Source organism: Coptis chinensis, chromosome 9 (assembly GCF_015680905.1).
Source record: "Coptis chinensis isolate HL-2020 chromosome 9, ASM1568090v1, whole genome shotgun sequence".
NCBI classification, from domain to species: domain Eukaryota; kingdom Viridiplantae; phylum Streptophyta; class Magnoliopsida; order Ranunculales; family Ranunculaceae; genus Coptis; species Coptis chinensis.
The window spans coordinates 41,841,705-41,858,024 of record NC_141464.1 but is presented as its reverse complement, the minus strand read 5'-3'; the positions used below and the strand labels follow the sequence as shown (position 1 = coordinate 41,858,024).

General features: G+C 37.3%; 1 pseudogene; it reads left to right on the top strand.

The window, feature by feature from the left end:
• The first annotated feature begins 8,709 nt into the window (after nt 1-8,709).
• LOC147476079 (small nucleolar RNA R71) lies at nt 8,710-8,805 on the top strand (annotated as a pseudogene).
• Nucleotides 8,806-16,320: the final 7,515 nt, after the last annotated feature.

Below are 16,320 nucleotides of genomic sequence, written 5' to 3'. Positions count from 1 at the left end.
TGGCTTTTAATCACAGAACTCCTTAGCAATCGACCTTTGCTCCTTTATCTCGCTAAAGTGGCTCATTTCTACACATAATGGACTTTGAAGCCTGAAATGCATAAAAACACGTAATCAGTATTAACTCTTAATTATATATTACTCACATAATTGGTCTAAAAGTATGACTGTTACAGGGTTAAAACTACAGTTTTGGGCTCTTATCAAACCACCCCCAAATAGCATTTTGCTTGTCCTCAAGCAAAGATGAGAAATTAGAATAAGTGACCAAAATGGAGTTTTATCTACTCGTTTATTTTGAGTGCGATTGATTGCATTGACCATATGCAACAAGGCCTTAAACCACTAGGAATTCCCTAGTGGACGAAGTTATAGCCCTCGTGAGAGTTTTCGTGAAGGTACTCACAAACTTCATCTATACTACAACGACTAAGAAATAAAACTATTGTTTCCTTATTCATGCTCTAAATTAACTATACCTCTCACTAGCAATGCATATAGAGTAGTCAAGTCGAACCCTAAGCTAATATATGCATAATAATCAATCATCTACAATAAACATATATACAATGAGTAATACTATGAAATGTCTAGCAGGTTCGTTTCTGAAACTCGGGATAGCGTCCTTAAGTAGGTTCTCACAATAATAGTCAAGATACAACACTCTGATTTTTCCACTCAAGTTTTGCTACTCCAGTGTGTAGTGGGCACACTTTACCTTACAATCTCAATGACAACAAGGAAGCCGGAGTCGATCAAACACATCTGCCACTTACTATCACACTAACCTATTCCTAATTGAGCTAGAGGTCTTTATTAGGTGTTGTGGGGATTAGGAGATGGTTTAAGAAGGAAGGAAATGGATATTCAAAAAGGACAAGTCTGAGATAATAGAGTCTTCATATTATGTAACTAGAGAAAACCTTGTTATTTACTTTTGCTTCTACACTTTGTTTCCATCCTTAGCCATATATATATATATATATATATATATATATATATATATATATATATATATATATATATTTTTTTTCTTTGGCTTTTGACTCCTTTTATGCTATTTTTTTGGAGTTTTTATTTTATTTCTATTTTTATTTTTCTTTTGTTTGGATGGAAACTTCTTTTCTTTATTTTCTGAAGCAATTAACTAACTTTTGTTTACACATGTTTTTCTCTTCTTCTTTCTTCCTCATTCTATTCTTAGACTTATCTAAATTGGGTAGGTTGAATTTTTTTATTTTGTTTTGTTTTGCAACAGGGTAAAGGATTTGTGGTTTATGGAAGGCTAAAGAAAGGCTCAGAGGGGCGACTAGCGGAAAATAATTCATAGGTTTGAATTTCTGGCTATATCGATCCAAAGAGGGCCTAAATTCTCGTTTAGGATATGGCATAGTGATCAAGTAAGTGGACGTGTGATTTCTCTATCCGGATTTTACTTCTCCCTTTTGTCATTTCTCAAATGTTTCGCTCATATAAGGCTTTAGGCTATATTCTCATAGGATTTGTAGAATAACTACTCTAGCCTAGATTTCAGAAACTTACTGCTAACAATCATAGATACTCATGTAATATATTTATAGATAGATGCAAAGATTATTACCTACATATTAACCTACGTTTCTAAAAATTATTCTAATACAAAAGTTACGTGAGACTTCTAGATTATTAAGAGCATAGAGAAGGAAAACAATACCAATATTCCTAAGTGTATAGCATGAACTTATTTATTTATATTTTTGAATTTTTGAAATTTTAACTAGAAAACAAATGCATATTATACATATTTATATCCTAGCAGATGCCTTAATTACACGTGTTTCTATGCTGAAAACAAGAAGCATGCTTTGTCCTAAAAGCATTTAAATAAAGAGGGTAGGAAAAATACCATTGAACGCGTGAAATTCAGGAACATCTGCAAAACAAAATTAGAACGTACTAATATAGGAAATAAAAACTGACTCAACCCTATAAGAGTTCCACCCATTATGGGGTTAACAAGAATCAAATTGCTTGGGACATAAGCAGACACTAACTAGAATTAAAACTTACCTTATCTCCCGCTTATTCATCATCCTGCTCATCATCTTCTTCTATAAAGAAGTGAGGTTCCTTCGCGTCCTGCCATGCCATGATAATTTGCTAGGCTTCCCGCCATTTATCATCTATTATTGCTAACCTATTAAATTAAACCCACTTGGTCCGACGGGGTGTAGGGTGCAACTTGATGAGGTTGTATCCTCCACCCTTGCCAAGTCATTACGCGGAAAGATCGAATAATACTATTAGTGGGTCGTGCGAAGTGTCGGCCGTAATCCAATCCGTGAAACATGTACAAAAACGGGAAAGAAACATAACATAATACGGAAATTAGAACGGGCATAAGAAGATACTTATGCCTCATGCTATGGGCTCGTGCTAAAGTAGACATCAAGGTTACGGGAAGGTCATGGCACATACGTCCGGTGGCTAAAGCAAGGAAGGCGGCTGCAAGTGGCATCATTCACGTAAGAAAAACGCCATTCCCTAAAATATTTAGCATGATCCAAAACATAACAGTTCCTATGTTCATGGACAGGGCTACCAAAGGCGACGTTATATTCCCTTGGTCCTCGATACGGAAAATGCCGCCCCATAGGACTCATGCAAAACTCATAAGTGTAGACATACATATTATCTACCTAATAGCACCATGGGTCTTGTATTTCAGCAGGCATAGCAAGTCCAAGAACAAATGCTAGCAAGAACACGGTAATTTCCATTGGTTCATCATCAATGTTGATGGAGAACACTTGTTCTCCATCCGGTCTCTCAAAGAAAATGCAGTTATCGTAAAAATAAGATGCTAGTGTTGGAGAATAAAGTGCATTTGGTCTTACCATAAGCGGTTCCAAATTAACGATGTGATCGCCTCATGAAACCAAGCACCATAAGTAGTGCTTTGGAACAAATCTTGAAAGACTATTCGGTATCAATGTAGGAGATGTCATCTCAAAATGACGCCTGGAATAGCTGCGAATGACCAGGGAACAACCCCGCAGAAAATTGGAATTTTTTCGGTCCACGGAAGTCGGTAGCGAGTCGCTCCACTTGCGCCGAAGCGCGCTCGATGATTGGAATTCCAGTGTTTGAGTGTGAGTCGCTCACCACCTTGCCTTGAAGTCGCTGCTGTACAAAATTCGACAAATGTGTAGGTGCGAGTCGCGCTCCCCAGCGCAGCCAGTGCGCTCGAGAATCTTGAAGATCAAAAATGAGGCGCTAAACGTGGGAAACGTGGGAGTGAAAGGTGAGTGATGGAAGTTAGGTGTAGTGTGGGTTGTGAGTGTAGAATGAATGAAGTTTATATAGGTTTTAAGTTGCTAAAACGGATCGGGAAGTTGCCAAAAAGTTTTTTCTGGCGGTTTAGGAAATACTAAAATTTCCAAACCCCGAAAACGGAAACAACTCATTTTCTTGATTCTAAAACAAACCTAGTATCTTTTAGGTTGAATTTAGGATAGAATCTACCTATTTAGTCTAGATTTAATCCTACCATGATACTTATTCATAGATATGCCTAAACGACCATATTTTCACCCTGGCTCCGCAATAACTTCTAAAACGAGGGTCATATAAAAATCATGCTGGAATAGATAACACCACCCCCAAACAATTTGGGAAGGTGGGATCAACATTAAACAACCACGCACAATGAAAATAACGACATTATATTAATATTGGCATTAAATGCCTTTTACTACAAAATCCAAATTACGGAATTAAAACTTACATTAAAACAACTAACAATAATAAAACTACAAAAAAAAACATCAAACTATACTATCTTTAACCACTTCGGTACGGGTAGCGGAGGGCACACGCTCAGGAGATGGCTCATGAGCTCCCGATGGGCCAGCACCATTCGTCTTTCGGCGACGACGCTCGTGCCTCGATGGTGTGTCCTCAGAAGGAGAATCCCCGTGAGGTGGGAATCGTGCAAGCATGTCGGCCCGGAACTGGCGTTGAGCTTCTAGCTCAGTCCTCATCTGTTCCCACCGCTCGTCCTCCCGCTGGGATCGGATCTCAAAGTTATGATGGATAATAGCCTGTCGAGTCTGGAGGTCTTCGCAGATAGTGTTGAGTGAACACATGCCACGATGAATTACCGCCATGCGTTCTGCATCTGACCAACACCTCTCCAAGGCATCAGCATCAAAACAAGTCAAGTCCTCCTCATCCTTCGAGGCATTCTCATTTCCACCATCCTCCTCATCCTATTCCCTATCCTCAGGCAACCTCCAAACTCGTTGGACACAATCCTTATAGATACGAGGATTTCGGTGCAGGGTGAGGTAAATCCTATCGGCGCCGGGCGCTCTCAACTTCAGCATGATCTTAGTTATCAACACAGGGAGAGGTGCAATAGACTTCCCTACTCCCCTAATCATGTTAAGCATAAACTCCAAGATACATAACTCGTACTTCTGCTCCTGGAGTTTCCATAAAATGTGGAGGTAGTTCAGTCCGATGTCGCTGACCTTCTCTTTTCCTAGGACGTTCCGACCAATCCATCGAGCGCGCCCAATACCGGGTTGGTTCGAGGGATGCGGCGAACACAATCTGAGCTCGCATTGTAGTTCCCTTCGATGCTTATCCACGTTCATCAGCGGCTCTACCCCATTATATTGGGACTCTGTAGCGTGGCATCAGATGGATTCTAGGCGGAATGCCTAGAATCTCGACCAACAACCAGCCAGTTATTTCCTTCCTCCTCTTCGCCACCATAACAAAATTCTACTCCCCTCCAACTCCCTCAGATTGTAAAACCGTCGGACTAAGTCTTCGTGGTAAAAGGCGGTCGAAAGTACCACAAGCTATTCAGTCTCTACTAATCATTTCACATCTTTGTAAAAGCGGTAGCGAAGTGGTCGCCGATAAATGCTTGCTCCGCAAAATTCGGCGTTGTTGAGCCATTGGAGTGTTAGGAATGTAGTGGGGGTTTAAATGGGATGGGGGTTGGAATTTAAGTCAACCAAATGAAACAAACGAGTGGTGGTGGTGGTGGTGGTGGTATGACGGCTTGAATTTTTGTAATTTTCGCTGGTTTTTGGTGATGTAAGTTGGTGGATTTGGTGGTTGTTTGGTTTTAGAGAAGATTTGAAGTGGATTTTTGATGGTTGGCATGGGTTAGTTTAGGTTTCTTTTTAATTTATTTATTATTATTATTTTTTTAGGTTTTGAAGCTTTGGTGGTCGTTAATGGCAGTTTGGAAGTGAAGAAAGCGACTGTTGGTGCAAAGGTAAGGGGCGCAGGTGCGCTGCTGGTGCGCGCGGGTTGGGCCCAAGCCCAATTCGAAATTTTCGAAATTTTTGATTTTTTGTGCAACTTCATACTAAAATTGCCGCTTCGTTACCGGTCCGATTTTTGCGAATGAGATATGGAAATGATCAGGAGAGAATTTCCAATCCAATGATCCATAAAACACTCTATTCCGACCGTGGATGACATATAAGATAGTGGAAAACCCCTCGAAGTGCGTGCATGACGTACGTTATGCGAACGAATGAACTATAAATTCATAGAATATGTCAACCCGAATCGAATTACAATTAAACGGCCTAAACAACTCTAATGGGATATAAAACATTCTTGGACGGAAACACGAACACCCTACCCCCAAACAAATTTTTTTACAACAGAGTTTAGAAAATTTGTTTTTTAAGTGGGTCTTTTAAAGTCAGATTCCCGAGACTTTCTAGATTATTATGTTTATTTTTTTTTTTTTTTATATATATATATATATATATATATATATATATATATATATATATATATATATAATTCACTTTTATAAGGAAAAACAATAAGCAAGAAAGACATAATTCACCCCATAGAGAAACATGACTCAAAAATCCGAGAAAACATGCAAGAGTGGAAAACGTGAATTATGTTAAACGTGGACTTAGGATCCGGTACTTACAGCCACACACTCCATAGGGAGGGCCCGGTTACCTTAATGATGCACTTACCAATATCTGGAAATGAAAGGAATGCACCAAACACAAAAAATTGAGTCATTTATAGTCAGATACTCGAGACTTTATCTAAACATATGTATGAACATGCAGTTTATCATATATCAACAACCGAAATAGTTGTGGATCATTCCATAAATAAATATCACAGAAAACATATCCAAACACAATCAAGCACCAAGATTTCCTATGACGCAACCTAGTGAACTGAAAGCGAAGTCGGATAACCCTATAACGTAACCTAGCATGCACCTTCTTTTTCATTTTTGAACGAGAGGGTGTTCTAGTGAATAAGTGTGGAAAAATGAATGGTTGTGTAAAAATGGTGGATATGGATAAGTTGTAGAAGGAAAGCATGTAAACAATGAGGATGTGGATTTAGCACAAAACTCATTCATAGTGTAGGTAGGGACTGTTTCAAGTCTGAAAATGAAGGTGTCAAATGCTTCGTTCTTCTGAAGTATTTGTTTACTAGGTGGATTTAAAAAATTATGAAGCACAAAAGAAACAAAAGGATCGAGTGCAAACTCGAGATTCCTTTGAAAGGGTGGAAGGAGGGGAGTCGAGGTGGATGTTGTGCAAAGTAGTTCTTGATAGGGTGAATCATCACCTGCTCTAAGAAACTCCTTGAATTCCTCATCTAGATTGGTCATATCCACATTACTATGGTAGTCCACTATATCTTTGAGAAAGTCATCTATCTCGTCCTCATCCATAATATGTGTATCGACTAGTGTAGGGATGAAAATGTTGGAGTCTGAACTTCCAAAGGAAAGAAATTTGGGCATATGATTATCAGGGAACGTGTTGTTGAAATAATCTCGAGCGAAGCTCTCGATCATGCTAACCTCTCCATCCATAGACGAATCGGGTAAATGTGTCTTTGTTTTAAAAACATTTACTTCAACAACAAGATGGCCAAAAGACATGGACATTAAACCATCGCGACAATTAATGGCGCATTGGCGGTTGCCGAAAAAGGGCCCTAAGATGATCGGGACGAGTCGTTGGCGACTCAGTATCGAGGATGACAAAATCAGGGATAGTAGAAATTCTGAATTTTTACCAGCACATTTTCGACCACACCCTTAGGATACTTAATAGACCGATCAGCTAATTGCAACGTCATTTTAGTAGGTTGCATATCGTCTAGACCTATTTGTCTATACAAATAAAAGCGGGAGTAAGTTAACACCGGCCCCGTGTCTAATAACGATCGTCGTATAAGAATCTCCTAAGTGCATTATCTGAAAGGGGGCGACCGGGGGTCCTTGTACTTAACAATTCCATTATGTTCGGATAGAGTTGGGAATTGTTACGTTAAAAAGCGTCTTTTGGTATATTGGTCTTACGCCTAGTAGTACACAACTCCTTAAGAAACTTAGCATGGTGTGGTAGCTTTTAATAGCTTCGAGGCGGAAGGTTTATAGTTAGATTATTGAAAACATCCCTAATCTCCTCATAATTAGTATCCCTAGTTAACATGGCTAATTTTTGTGGAAGCGGTGGCTTCGTCTATATTTAGCAATGGTATCACCGGATGTTTAACCTTGGCTTTTCGTTTCTTAGGTTGTGTTGTAATTGGTACCTCTACGATTGGTAGGCTCTTGGTTTCTATTTCGGTATCTAGTAAAATAGCGAGGTGTAGGGACTCTTGGTGGGGGTAACTATAGGCATAGTTACTTTGTTATCAACCACTCTGCCGAGCGAGAGTGGTGATGGCCTTTAGCTCACCTACATTTTTATATTCATTACTAGTATTATCGGTTACCTCAAAGGTGTGTTTGTTGTTTTAGGATTAGGTATTGCGTGACACGGAAACACACCTTTGGGTTGGGCTTTATCTTGGGCCAACCTGTTGGCTTACATTATTAACGGATTGTAGAAGCTGTTGGTTATATTGAGCCATGGTTTGGAAAAGTTTTTGGCTCACTTGTATGAAGGTGTCAAGACTATCCGGTTGTGTGGGTTTAGTAGTCACGGGTGGTGTGACTGGAACTATCTCGCGTGAATTATTTATGGGCGGATTTTGATAGTTATTATTTACCGGAACGATACCTCTATTAACATTATAATTATTATAACTACCTTGACCTTGTGCTTGACCTTGTTGAGGTTGCACTTGGTTGTTATAATTATTAAAATTACCCTGACCCTGTCCTTGTCGTGGTGGAGCTTGGATAAAACTGTGCGTTGGCCTAACATATTGATTATTGTACCCTGGAGATGTGACGTGTTGGTTATTTCTCCAATCGAAATTGGGATTTTGTCTCCAAGGGGCGTTAGGTTCACTATTAATGGAACAAGCTTGTTCATAGGCTATAGGACAGTGAAAGTTGGGATGCTCAGGGCTCCAACAGAAACTACATGGATTTGAATTTACATTCATGATGGGGATAGGCTTTTGTTGAACAGAAATGGCCTCTACCTTTTTAGTGAGTGATTCGATTAGAGTTTTAAGCTCGGGATCTTGTTTAATTTCAAACATACTTGAATCTTTAACTGTATTAGAAGAACTAGCGGAGCGGATGGATATCGTCACTACCCCCGTTGTTATTTCGCTTAGTTTGATCCTCTATAAATTTATAAGCCTCGAGGCTCCTTTACTTAAGAAACTACCCCATTCATTATGTCAAGGACTTCTTTATGGTGGTGTAGAAGTCCTTTGAAAAAGGCGCGAACTAACGTGTCTTTCGCTAAGTTATGATGTGGACACTCTATAAGGAGATCGGTGAAACGATTCCAAGCCTCTGAAAATGATTCATGAGGATTTTGTCGAAAAAGAAATGAATCTTGGAAAGCATCTTATTCGTCTTTAGGGGTGGGTAAAATGTTCCATAAATAGTGAACAAGTTTAGCCCACGAGTCCACGAATTAGGCGTTTGGGCAGTTAACCAAGACGCGCTTTATCGGCTAAGGTGAAAGGGAATACCCTCGGTTTAATTTGTTCGCACCAACCGTAGGATGGTGGAATGTTGTTATGACTTGTTCAATCCTACGATGTCTTTGATAAGATTTTTCATGGTCTAAACCATGAAAAATGGGTAACAAATTAAAATATTTGGGGGATTCGAAATCCCCAACCGGTCCGCTAGAGCGATGCAAGATTTGGGGCTATCGCTCAAGGCTTTGTAGAAGTCAAGAGAGAGGAGTCTCTCCTTCTTCGGGCATTATATCGGTGGTGTGTATGAAATAGTAGCTAGAGGTGTAGTGGGTGGTATACTAGATAGAATTGTTTGTTGACGTTGTTGTGTAATTACGTTTGGTGTTTTTGTTCGACCAAACCTTAATCTTATACAAGATTAAGACCAAACTTAGCTAAACATGTCAACACTCCAAACAATCCTGATATACTAGTATAAACCTCTAACAGGAGTTGCGAGGTGTGGAAGAAAGGAATACCTGATTGCGTCCTTGCTTCGCTTATAAATAGCGTCTTGTTTACGCGTGTTCGGTGTATATAACAAGTTAGAACACTGAAAAACTTGAAAAATCAAAGTTCGAATCAAACCTGTGGAAATCCGGCAAAATTAAGCTCAGAGCGCGGGGTGCGCTCACTTTGGGCGCGGTCGCGCTCAGTGTAAGTTCAAGTTACAGTGTTTGGGCGCAGGTCGCTTCGGCTTAAGCGCTGGTCGCTCGGCTTCAATAACTTGGCGAGTTAAAGCTCCTTTTTGGGCGTGAGTCGTTCTCCGTGCAATTTTTTTTTTCCGAGGAAGTTTAATGCTAAAAAAGACAACCACAACTTAGAATCGAACAAGGGTGGGTGGGTGAAATGGGACTTTAAGAAAAGGAGTTATACTATGAAAACAATACGAAAGTGAAACTAAGATGGCAGCAGCGCCATTTGATAGAACATAAAAGCTAATTTACCTACGAAATGAACGATGAACTCACAACGTAAGTAAACTAAAACTTAATACGAGTCTAGATTTATCAAAGATTTCTATTCTCAATCCTATGAGATATAGTGGAGTAGATGATTCATTCCACTCCTAGTCCTTCCGCATGCTGTGTTTTCTAGTCTAATTACTCTACTATAAGTCTAATGAGAGAATTATGAAATGGCAACTAAACAACGATGCAACTACCCACAAGATGCAACTAATCGACTATTAGAATAACTATGGGAATGCTACGTCGATTCTATGATAAGGAGTTGAGGGGGATTGATTCCACCTTAACTTGACTTAAACCTACTAACGACGAATCGTCGTAATCCAAATTGAACTGCTCTGCAGAACAATTTGGTTACTCCTAATCCCTAATTACACATGACATTTCTACCAATTCATAACTAGCATGTGAACGATTACACCCATTCTCATGGTGAACTAATAATTTCTAGAGTGGAAAGGAAATTACGACGACTCTACGATAATCGGGATCAAGCTTTCATCAAGGCTTCTCAACCCCCTCAAATGGAGGTTTAGCCGAGAATCATCACGCCATCATTCCCAATGGAATTCAAACATGACATGATATAAAGATTTGAACTTTACTTGTTTAAACTTAATTCAAAACTACTCATGCAATAATTGAATTAAACTAATACTAACAAATAATTGAATCTACGAATTGAAACTAAACAATCAATAGAAATGAAACTAGATTATGGAGAACACTATTTTATTAATCTAATGAATAATAAAACAATGATTCAAATACTAAATTAATAATCTAACTAATCTAGGTCTAACTATCTACGTAATAAGGGAATTTAGATCTAAACAATTGTAAATGACAAGAATCGAAATTAACAAATAGCTATTTTATTTATCAAACTAATTAAGAACAATGATTCTAAGAGTTTAATCTAAAACAAGAATTGAATTGAAGCTAAACTAAATTAAAAACAATTAAATCTAGATCTAGAGTTATCTATATTTTTAGGTCTAATTAGCTACCATTAGCAAAGAGCTAAGCTTTGGTTTTTATATGTTCAGATCCAAAAATCGTGCATGGGCTTGGATCTATATGTTTGGGCGCAGAATCGGGGCCCAAAACCCAATTCTTTCAGTCCAAAAAGGCCTCTTCAGTTATAGTTGGCTTCAACAGACTTTTTGTCCACTTCTGCTCCTTTTATTGGATCAAGGCTTAAACCATTGGAAAGCTCTTTCCGAGCCGGTCGTTTTGACATAAGGTAGGCCCCATTCCGAGGTCTGAGTCCAAAGATACGGCCTTCGGAAGTTCTGCTAACTTTTTGTGTCTTTGTTTTACGCCCAGCGTCGACTTTTCAGCTTTTGACCGGGCTTTAGAAAGCCTTTGTCTTCTTGAATCTTGGCCTTTAATCACAGAACTCCTTATCAACCGACCTTTGCTCCTTTATCTCGCTAAAGTGGCTCATTTCTGCATATAATGGACTTTGAAGCCTGAAATGCATAAAAACACGTAATCAGTATTAACTCTTAATTATTACTCACATAATTGGTCTAAAAGTATGACTGTTATAGGGTTAAAACTACAGTTTTGGGCTCTTATCAATAGCCTCGAGCTTAAGGACCATCTTGAATTCTTGACCCTTGAGTGTGTGTGTGACACTTTGATGGTAATGGCTAGTGTAGTGATCAAGTGTCTTCTTCTAAGATCAGTTGTGAATTGAATAGGTTTGGATTGATTTGATAATCAGAACAAGCTTTTGTATTCATCATTAATGGCAGTTACAAAGTCTCTCTCTCTCTCTCTCTCTCTCTCTCTCTCTCTCTCTCTCTCTCTCTCTCTCTCTCTCTCTCTCTCTCTCTCTCTCTCTCTCTCTCTCTCTCTCTCTCTCTCTCTCTCTCTATTCTCTCGGTTTTACAAGTAATGAATCGAATGTCTTTTCTTTTTCTTGATCATCGCTTTATATAGTCTTCCAGCACAGATCACTACAGTAACACCTGTACAAAATATGTCAAGTCAGCCAACTCATTACGTATTTGAAATCCTTTATATATATATATGTATATCTTAATATTAAAGATCCCACAAGGGGTATTTTTCGAGCTCTATTAAAATTCCTCGTCATCTCTTATTAAAACGGGAATTTCTCTCCTATTTGAAACATGGGAAATCCTTTTTTATAACAGGAATTCCTCTCTTATTAAAATAGATTCTAGCACTTCTAATTAAAGCGGAAATCATTTTCCTATTAAAATGGGAATTCCTCCCCTATTGAAAAAGGAAAATCTAGCATATCTAATTAAAACAGAAATTATTATCCTATTAAAATATGATCTCTTTCCCAATTGAAAAAACGGGTTTTTAAAACTTAATTAAATCTTCATTTAAAATAATTTGTTAGAAAATTAAAACGGGTTAGCGACTAAAACGGTTGTCCCAATTTTCTAAAAAAAATCTAAATGTTTTCAAAAGAGCCGGTGCGTATGCACTGCCCTACAAACTAGTCTTAATATTAAAGCTATTACAAGGGGTATTTTTCGAGCTCTATTAAAATTCCACGTTATCTCCTATTAAAACGGGAATTTCTCTCTTATTTGAAAAGAGAAAATCTTTTTTTATAACGGAAATTCCTCTCCTATTATAATGGAAATTATTTTCCTATTAAAACAAATTCTAGCATTTCTAATTAAAGTATGAATCTTTCTCCTATTAAAATGGAAATTCCTCCCCATATTGAAAAATTAAGGAAAAATCTAACGTATCTAATTAAAACGGGAATACTTCTTGTATTAAAACTGAATCTCTCTCCCAATTGAAAAAATTGGTTTTTAAAATTTAATTAAAACTTAATTTAAAACAATTTGTTATAAAATTAAAACGGGTTATCGACTAAAATGGTAGTCCCAATTTTCTAAAAAATATCTAAATGTTTTCAAAATAGCCAGTGCGTATCTTAATATTAATATTAAAGCTCCCACAAAAGGTATTTTTCGAGCTCTATTAAAATTCCACATCATCATCTCCTATTAAAACGGGAATTCCTTTCCTATTTATTAGACACTTCTAATTAAAACGGGAATCAATTTCCTATTAAAACAGAAATTCCTCTTCTATTAGAAAAAAAAATTCTAACACTTCTAATTAAAAAGAGAATCTTTTTCCTATTAAAACGGGAATTCCTTCCCTATTGAAAAGGAAAAATATAGCATATCTAATTAAAACGAAAATCATTCTCATATTAAAACGGAAATCATATTTCTAAATTAAGTCAACTATTAAAACGGTGTTAAAAAATGGGTTTATAAAAAACTTAATTAAAACAATTTGTTAGAAAATTAAAATGGGTTTTAAAAACTTAATTAAAACGATTTGTTATGAAATTACAATAGGTTAGTGACTAAAACGGGAATCACGATTTGTTAGAAAATTTTTATATGTATATAGTTATGATTGTTGAACATGTTTTCAAAAGAGCCTATGCATATACACGGGCCTACTTTCTAGTGTATATATATATCAAGTTCCTTCTTTTGCCTTTCAAACCATGGTGCTATTAGAGCCCATTGTCCACATTATCAAGGGATTCAAATCACGTGCAACCTTAATTGGGAATGATGTCACAAGTAAAACAAGTTGAAACCCAAAAACAAAAACAAAAAAAATCAAATAACCTGTTGTACCCAAAAACCAATCATGTTGTACCTCCTCTTTCCTTGTTAAATGCCGATAGAATGCCTCAAGATCCGGTATGAAAGACGACTCAACCGCACACTCAAATTACTTTTACCGAAATCAAATAACCCGCATAACCATTATTTGTAGATTTTTTTTTTTTGAGAAGATAATATGTAAAAGACGTTTTTATCCCCACTTTTGGTTTCTGAAATTTCAAAATTTCAAGTTTTTATCAGAATTAGATCTGATCATCTCATCTTGAGATCTGAGGGACCAAAAGAAGTGTGAGATAAGAGTGTCACTATAAGAGTGGCACTCTAGCCTAACTCGATATATATATATATATATATATATATATATATATATATATATATATATATATATATATATATATATATATATATATATATATAAAAATCGGCTTTTGGACCAAACTTCGGGATAAAAAAACTTCCGGACCAAACAAATTTTTTTTTTTTTTTTTTTTTTTTTTTTCTTTTCTTTCCACTTTTTTCTCCAACCCCACCTTTTCTCTTTCTTCTCTTTCCATAAATTCATGCTCTCTCTCCTCTCTCTCTCTCTCTCCATTCTTACGAAACCCCATCCCTTAAAAAAAAAAAAAAAAAAGGAAGACAATATATAATAAACACACACACACACGGTAGTAGATAGATAAACAGTTAATAAATTTAACACATCAAGGAAAAAATCGTTCAAGATGTCAAAAAGATTTGAAGATGAGAAGTCATACATGCTGCTTTTGTCTATCTCAGGGGCACAATCCATCCATTGGTGCCAAACATGGCATTTGTAGGATATCTTGAAAGTGTTTCAAACCTTCATTTAGCTGAGCTTTGATGCAAATGGTTGGCACGATTACTTGATAATCAATTCAATCTCCCAACAATTCGGAACATGCTCGAGCAAACCAGCAAGGAGGAGAAGGTCATGCAGAAAACGACCAGCTTTTATAAGAGGCATTGTATCTCAACTTTTAGTATCAACCATAGTGGCGAGATATGCAAAGAAATGGGTTGGGGATTTTGGTGGAAGAAAAATTGGTTATTAGAAGCCTTCAGTCCTTACAATAACCAGGACTACATAGAGAAGAAATTATTATATGTACAGTCTCTATATTAGCAACGAAAGAAATCTGAAGGTCAATGAAGGAACTACCTGCACTGAATTCTTGCTTTTTTATTTTCTTGCTGATTTTTATTGCGTAGAAGTCATGATATTTGTCAGCACAAAGGTGGAAGAATAAAAAGAAGTGTACATCAATATTCTTCTGCATTTAGAAAGTTGCAGAAAAGTGAGAGAAAACAAACCGGCAAATAAACCAAGGATGGTTCTATCAACAGAAACAACTATGCTGTGAGATGTATACTGGACAAAAGCAGTGGTTATGATTTTATTGTTAAATCATCTTGAAGATGTAGGGCTGTGAGCAATGACATCAAGGTTTTCAAATGACACTAAATGGCAAAGTAAAATTATGAGTAAGAAAGAAGGAATGCATGTGTAGAGTAGAGAGTTAGAGACATGTTGGAAAGAGAGGAAGTATTGTGTATTCTAGAATCCAAAACCCCATAATTTACAAATCCATAGGCTGCACATTCATGCACAGACTAAAATTTGTTGGCGGAATAAAAGCGTTTCTTCTTACAGAGGGACTGATTGACCACGGTCTTACAAAATCCGCAGTTAAGATAGCCACGAGGAGGAATTCCATGGCATTCATAGGCTCTTTGGCTGGTGGAAGGCTAGCTTTAGCTTAGCTGGCTAGCGAAAGAATGAATGAATTGGGGATCAGATGGATTTGCGAGTGAATCCGCAAAATTCAGCGATTACGACTCCCAGTCACTAAGTTACGAAGGAAAACTGAAGAAATTCACTTGCTGCTACTGCGTTTTAAAATTTTGCTCTACCATTCTCAAAAGTCAATTACAATGGGGTTACATGCGTGGTTTCATTTAGAAAAAGACAACCAAACACAAAATTGAAAAAATCCCAACCTTTTAGAGTTTCACCATCTCCTAGCATGTTTTGGGTGCTCACTGTTTCGTGACTCGTACATCATCCCACTCACAGACTACCACTTGAAAGAAACACCAGACATAGTGATAAATTGTCCTTTAACTTATATTTCAATTGTTGATCTACCTTTTGTGTTAAATGCCTGATGTGTAAGTTTCAATTGCTTATGCTTTAACTATACAGAAACCTATCTCACCAGGATTTGTATGCCAGGAAACATTCTGTTGAATATTATCTTTAAGTTAATTCAGAAAGATTTGAAACTTCACATTTCTTGATTTGCATATAATTTCTCTTGAGATAGCTGACCTCTTTTACCGATAGGGTTCCTCCTTTGACAAATTTCAGGTGTGAAGTGCGGGGAACCGGGAGTTATGGAAGCTAAGTTTTCTCAAGTTAACACCGCAACACTTGTCCGAATTTTTGACATCTCGCCCGTCGAGTCCGGCTATATTGCCCAAGGGAATAGTTGGAACCATTACTCCCCTTCCTTCTTGGTTGTTGTTGGCGGAAGACGTTAACTATTATGCTAGCAAATTTGAGCAGAAAGGCTTTGTTGGACCGTTGAACTACTATCGGAATTTTGACCGGTACGTTGAGTGCAAACTCGGTTTGAAGTCTAACTTGGAGAAAAACAAACCATGACACAGACACACACACACACACGTTTGTATGCTTATTCTAAAATTCATGCTCTTCTCTTTCAACAAATTCATGCTCT